Raw genomic sequence first — 7,786 nt, forward strand, 5'->3', positions numbered from 1 at the left:
GTCAACGTGCGGGCACGCTCTTCTGCACTCTTTGTCCACACTCTGTTGCGGCACTGGCAGGGGCCGGTCCCGTCCTTAACACGCAGTCTCTTAGATATCCTCCGACCAGCTTCTCTCGATCCACCGATCAATGTGACATCTATTTCTCCATTATTGTACTACGTCGCGAATTGTTTCATAGAACTCAGCTACGTTCGGGCCGATCTTCCAGTCACCCGTCCTCCCCGTACAAAAGATTATTATCGTTTGTTTATGCTGTCCAACCCTTGCGACCCCATGGTGCTACAGCATCCTGACATTCACTGGCGCACGGTTTGGGGGTGTGTGCATGCACCCTTTTTACCGTCGTCTGTGTCTGCACTCTGGTATGTTTTAGTCTACGGAAAATTCCCGACTAATAGTCGACTTTATCGCATAGGACTGGCCACCTCCCCACTCTGCCCTGACTGTCAGCTCGAAGACACCGACGAGCACCGTCTTACGTGCCCCCTGAAACAAAACGTATGGCTCCTCATCCAACGAATCGTGGGCTTTTACCTCCGTACCCCGCCAACGACGGTAACCCCGAATTTCCTGTTGTTGCCCCAGACATTTCACTACCCTCTTGCTAAGCACCATACCCTAATCTGGTTTCGAGGACAGGCTTTAGAATATCTCTTTCGGAGTGGTCCGCATACAGTCCTTGACTTCTGGTACAAAGTTGTGACCGCGCATAGCACCCTCACCCGAAAACCATCTTACCGACAAACTTTTGCCGGTTATCTCCGCAGCGTCTTCCTTGACCCCCCTCAAAGTTGGGGTGTACCATGCCTACCTGTCACATGATGCAACACCCTTATCCATGTTCTCATGCATCGACCAAAAACAACCCCAATTTTTTTTTTTTTTTTTTTTTTTTAGGGAGAAGACAGAATATGTTATATTTTGTTGTATTTAATGTTTTTCTTTTTTAATATTTTTTTTGTTTAACTAACAGTCATTTGTATATTTTTAAATGGTACCTTGAAGAACTTTTGCATAGTGAATGTATATGTACTTTTAGTTTGTTCAATACAAATTTTTAAACAAAAACAAAAAAAAAAAAAAAAAAAAGGAAAACAGGATATGTTCTAACTTGTTGTATTTCATGTTATTCTAATAATTTGTTTACCTACCACTCATTTGTATATGTTTAACTGGTACCTTGAAGAACTTTTGCTTTGTGTATATATATATGTACTCTCCGTTTGTTCAATAATAAAGAATACAAAAACAAAAAAAAAGGGCGCCAGCTTTACCGGCACTCGGTACCCCTGACAAAAAAAAAAAAAAAAAAAAAAAAAAAAAAAAAAAAAAAAAGATGGTAGAGCACTCGCCCGCGAAAGGCAAAGGTCCCGAGTTCGAGTCTCGGTCGGACATACAGTTTTAGTCTGCCAGGAAGTTTCACTTCGGGTCTGTTTGTCACTAAGAGGACTGATATGTTATCGCCACGAGACGGTTCTCTGTTTAACTGGTCAGATAATACACTTAAAACAATTTCACTGGATTTTTTTTCCCTGCCACCCGTTACAAACGTTTGAGTCTCCCAGTCTATATCTGGTAAATTAAAATCTCCACCCAAAACTATGACATGGTCGGGAAATCTACTCGAAATATTTTCCAAATTTTCCTTTAGGTGTTCTGCCATAACAGCTGCTGAGCGGATTTCGGAAAGATGTGCTTCATGCAAGGCTCATCACTAAGCGATAAACCGACGGTATTTGCTGTCACTCGCCTCCTAGACACTCACTTCTTTGCTGATGGATCACAGCCCACTTAAAAATCCACTGAAATGAATTAGAGCGTGACATAGTCTTGTACCTTAGCTCACCGACTTGTCAGTTCCTTGTGCTTGGGTCACTTTCCTTAAGATTCCATCAAATGAGAACAAACCTAACATATGCCAGATGCTTACTTCTAGGAATTTCACGGCAGTTAACGCTTCCGATGTCAGTGTACAGGATATCTAGCCCTTTTAATGTCCAGTAGATTTAGCTACGTTCAGGTGAACAACTGACTCCACCACAGATCTTCCTGTACACATGCGGACAACTCCATCACATGTGAACATCCGACATCTAAAACAAAAGACTACAAGTGGCTGTAAACTGCATAGTGGAGGGTACATCACACCAGTGTTACCGATTACTCTTCTATCCCAAGCCAACACGCTCATGGAGAAAAAAAAATTGCCTTCATATACCTATAAATTTCCTAATCCACCCACATGTTTTCAGGAAAAATACGTTGTCTTTTCCGGAGACCTTCTTTTTCGTCACACATTCGAATGGAGTAGGCCAACAGATACGATCCTAGCTGCAGTCATATGATACTTTTGCTTCAGAGATTAGTCATGTAAAACGAGCAGATGTGTCCTCACAGGATGGGTGGACAATGACTATAAAGTGTAGAGCTGCTGTATCGATGTTGCAGCTCACCAGTATGTATCATGTAATCAAAAATGTTGGGATAGCAGCAGACAATGACCTCAAAGTTACAGTGCAAATTGAGAATGTGCAGTTAGGCCTGAAGGTGGGGCTCATTCAAGTAGAGTGGGGGAAGCTGTGCGAGAAAGTGACGTACTTATTGAAGGGCAGTTGACTGCTAAACATTTTGTCTCCGAATTCCCATCTTCGACAGCAGCAGTATCAGTGCAACAGCTACTCAGTGTCGTTGATGTTTCCAATCCAAAGTTAACAGCTTTTAGAGGCACCACAGGACGTATTTGTAAAGCAACAAAGTGTCGTGAACACACATAGATTGCAGAAATTGGTATGCACTGCAACGGAGTGAGGGTAAATATGTGATATTTTTTGCTTAAGGAAGTGGGACTATTCAAAAATAGTTCAAATGGCTCTGAGCGCTATGGGACTTAACATCTGAGGTCATCAGTCCCCTAGAACTTAGAACTACTTAAACCTAACTAACCTAAGGACATCACACACATCCAAGTCCGAGGCAGGATTCGAACCTGCGACGTAGCGGTCGCGCGGTTCCAGACTGAAGCGCCTAGAACCGCTCGGCCAGTGGGACTATTGATATAGAGATATAGAGATGTGCTATTCGTGATTTCGGTCACTCACTCATTCTAAGATAACTGCAAGATGGTTTACCTACTCCAGCAGGTGCTGCAGACAATAAATGTGGAATGTAAAGCACACAAAAAGTTGTTATTAGCACAATATCGTCAGATTGGTTCCAAACGTCAGTCAGTGTTTTTTTAAGTACAGTGATCCTACGCGTCGTCTGCCTACAACCGTTAAAAATTTTTCATTAAAACTACAGTCCTGGTGGAGAACTCTGGGGACGACATACTGACTCTGGGTTGCCTAGAGGCCACTGGCATGGGCCTCGACTGGCTGCCATATTTTCCAGATCTGAAGACAAGCGACTCCTTTTCGTGGATCTATATTAAAGACAAGGTGTGCGACAATAGTCCCAAAACTATTACTGAGCTGAAAACAACCATTCAGGAGATCATCGACAGCATCGATATTCCGACACTTCAGCGGGTCATGCAGAATTTCGCTATTCGTCTGCGCCACATCATCGCCAATGATGGCAGGCATATCGAACATGCCAATCCAAATATCTGCAGTGACGTTTACATGTTGAATGAAGTGAGTGCACGCAGTTGTTTGTTACTAATTTACGTTTTTATCGTATAGTTCAATAGTTGTAAAGGCACGAGAAAGGCAATTCTGAATTTGCGGTTAATAATGGAAGCAAGGCTAAAGAAAAATCAGGACACGTTCATAGGATTTGTCGACCTGGAAAAAGCGTTCGAAATGTAAAATGGTGCAAGATGTTCGAAATCCTGGTAAAAGTAGGGGTAAGTCGTAGGGAGAGACGGATCATTTACTATATGTACAACAACCAAGAGGGAATAATAAGAGTGTACGACCAAGAACGAAGAGCTCGTATTAAAAAGGGTGTAAGACAATGATGTAGCCTTTCGCCCCTATTGTTCAATATGTATATCGAGGAAGCAATGATGGAAATAAAAGAAAGGTTCAGGAGTGGATTAAACTTTATGGTGAAAGGCTATCAATGATACGATTCGCTGATGACATTGCTATCCTGAGTGAAAGTGAAGAAGAATTACATGATCTACTGAACAGTCTAATGAGTACAGAGTATGGATTGAGAGTAAATGTAAGAAAGACGACGATAATAAGAAGTAGTAGAAATGAGAACAGCGAGGAACTTAACATCAGGATTGATTGTCACGAAGTAGATGAAGTGAAGGACCTCTGCTACCTAGGCATTAAAATAAATAATGACGGACGGAGCAATGAGGACAAAAAATCAAATGCGTGTGAAATCTTATGGGACTTAACTGCTAAGGTCGTCAGTCCCTAAGCTTACACACTACTTAACCTAAATTAAAGGACAAACACACATGCCCATGCCCGAGGGAGGACTCGAGCCTCCGCCGGGACCAAGGAGGACATCAAAAGCAGACTAGCAATGGCAAAAAGGGCATTCCTGGTCAAGAGAAGTCTACTAATATCAGATATCGGCCTTAATTTGAGGAAGAAATTTCGAGTTCGGTATTGTATGGTAGTGGAACATGGGAGAACCGGAACAGAAGAGAATCTAAGCATTTGAGATGCGGTGCTACAGACGAATGTTGAAAATTAGGTGGACTGATAAGGTAACGTATGAAGAGGTTCTGCGCAGAATCGGAGAAGAAAGGAATATGTGGAAAACACTGATAAGGAGAAGGGACAAGATGATAGGACATCTATTAAAACATGAGGGAATGACTTCCATGATACTAAAGGGAGTTGTAGAGGACAAAAACTCTACTTTGAGATGAAGAGGTTGGCACAGGAGAGGAATTCGTGGCGTGCCGCATCAAATGTCAGAAGACTGATGACCAAAAAAAGTTGTCACCCTGTATTTATGGATGATTGGCTTTTGGAAAAGTGTCGTAATATTTTGAACACCTCTCAGAAAATCAGCGATGTTTAGGCTTACGTTCGAATGAAAATCGTATGAAAGACAGGAATTATGATCAATTCCAGTTTCGTTTCTTTTGTCGGAATGCTGTCCTTCATTTTTTCTAACGCAATATGGAAACACTTTTGAGCCATTCTGTAAACAATGTTGGAATCGATCGAAACATACAGTTTTGCTAACGCAATATGGAACACTTTTGAGCCATTCTGTAAAAAAATGTTGGAATCGTTCGGAACACATGTTCAGTTCTTTCTTTATGTCGAATGTGCCATATTTCTTCCCTTTTTTCAACCATATCCGCTGTACCTAATACTTTCTCCGCTGCTCAACATTTACGAGTTACAAAAGATCCAGTGCTTCAATCTTTGTCTTTTTTTTTTTTTTTTTTTTTTTTTTTTTTGGGTCATCAGTCTACTGACTGGTTTGATGCGGCCCGCCACGAATTCCATTCCTGTGCTAACCTCTTCATCTCAGAGTAGCACTTGCAACCTACGTCCTCAATTATTTGCTTGACGTATTCCAATCTCTGTCTTCCTCTACAGTTTTGCCCTCTACAGCTCCCTCTAGTACCATGGAAGTCATTCCCTCATGTCTTAGCAGATGTCCTATCATCCTGTCCCTTCTCCTTATCAGTGTTTTCCACATATTCCTTTCCTCTCCGATTCTGCGTAGAACTTCCTCATTCCTTACCTTATCAGTCCACCTAATTTTCAACATTCGTCTATAGCACCACATCTCAAATGCTTCGATCCTCTTCTGTTCCGGTTTTCCCACAGTCCATGTTTCACTACCATACAATGCTGTACTCCAGACGTACATCCTCAGAAATTTCTTCCTCAAATTAAGGCCGGTATTTGATATTAGTAGGCTTCTCTTGGCCAGAAATGCCTTTTTTGCCATAGCGAGTCTGCTTTTGATGTCCTCCTTGCTCCGTCCGTCATTGGTTATTTTACTGCCTAGGTAGCAGAATTCCTTAACTTCATTGACTTCGTGACCATCAATTCTGATGTTAAGTTTCTCGCTGTTCTCATTTCTACTACTTCTCATTACCTTCGTCTTTCTTACATTTACTCTCAATCCATACTGTGTACTCATTAGACTGTTCATTGCGTTCAGCAGATCATTTAATTCTTCTTCACTTTCACTCAGGATAGCAATGTCATCAGCGAATCGTATCATTGATGTCCTTTCACCTTGTATTTTAATTCCACTCCTGAACCTTTCTTTTATTTCCATCATTGCTTCCTCGATGTACAGATTGAAGAGTAGGGGCGAAAGGCTACATCATTGTCTTACACCCTTCTTAATACAAGCACTTCGTTCTTGATCGTCCACTCTTATTATTCCCTCTTGGTTGTTGTACATATTGTATATGACCCGTCTCTCCCTATAGCTTACCCCTACTTTTTTCAGAATCTCGAACAGCTTGCACCATTTTATATTGTCGAACGCTTTTTCCAGGTCGACAAATCCTATGAAAGTGTCTTGATTTTTCTTTAGCCTTGCTTCCATTATTAGCTGTAACGTCAGAATTGCCTCTCTCGTCCCTTTACTTTTCCTAAAGCCAAACTGATCGTCACCTAGCGCATTCCCAATTTTCTTTTCCATTCTTCTGTATATTATTCTTGTAAGCAGCTTCGATGCATGAGCTGTTAAGTTGATTGTGCGATAATTCTCGCACTTGTCAGCTCTTGCCGTCTTCGGAATTGTGTGGATGATGCTTTTCCGAAAGTCAGATGGTATGTCGCCAGACTCATATATTCTACACACCAACGTGAATAGTCGTTTTGTTGCCACGTCCCCCAATGATTTTAGAAATTCTGATGGAATGTTATCTATCCCTTCTGCCTTATTTGACCGTAAGTCCTCCAAAGCTCTTTTAAATTCCGATTCTAATACTGGATCCCCTATCTCTTCTAAATCGACTCCTGTTTCTTCTTCTATCACATCAGACAAATCTTCACCCTCATAGAGGCTTTCAATGTATTCTTTCCACCTATCTGCTCTCTCCTCTGCATTTAACAGTGGAATTCCCGTTGCACTCTTAATGTTACCACCGTTGCTTTTAATGTCACCAAAGGTTGTTTTGACTTTCCTGTATGCTGAGTCTGTCCTTCCGACAATCATATCTTTTTCGGTGTCTTCACATTTTTCCTGCAGCCATTTCGTCTTAGCTTCCCTGCACTTCCTATTTATTTCATTCCTCAGCGACTTGTATTCCTGTATTCCTGATTTTCCCGGAACATGTTTTTACTTCCTCCTTTCATCAATCAACTGAAGTATTTCTTCTGTTACCCATGGTTTCTTCGCAGCTACCTTCTTTGTACCTATGTTTTCCTTCCCGACTTCTGTGATGGCCCTTTTTAGAGATGTCCATTCCTCTTCAACTGTACTGCCTACTGCGCTATTCCTTATTGCTGTATCTATAGCGTTAGAGAACTTCAAATGTATCTCGTCATTCCTTAGTACTTCCGTATCCTACTTCTTTGCGTATTGATTCTTCCTGACTAATGTCTTGAACTTCAGCCTACTCTTCATCACTACTATATTGTGATCTGAGCTGAAACTTGTTACAGAACTCAATTAGTCTTTCTCCTCTTTCATTCCTTGTCCCAGGCCCATATTCTCCTGTAACCTTTTCTTCTACTCCTTCCCCTACAACTGCATTCCAGTCGCCCATGACTACTAGATTTTCGTCCCCCTTTACATACTGCATTACCCTTTCAATATCCTCATACACTTTCTCTATCTGTTCATCTTCAGCTTGCGACGTCGACATGTGTACCTGAACTATCGTTGTCGG

Source organism: Schistocerca piceifrons, chromosome 8 (genome assembly GCF_021461385.2).
Source record: "Schistocerca piceifrons isolate TAMUIC-IGC-003096 chromosome 8, iqSchPice1.1, whole genome shotgun sequence".
Lineage (NCBI taxonomy): Eukaryota > Metazoa > Arthropoda > Insecta > Orthoptera > Acrididae > Schistocerca > Schistocerca piceifrons.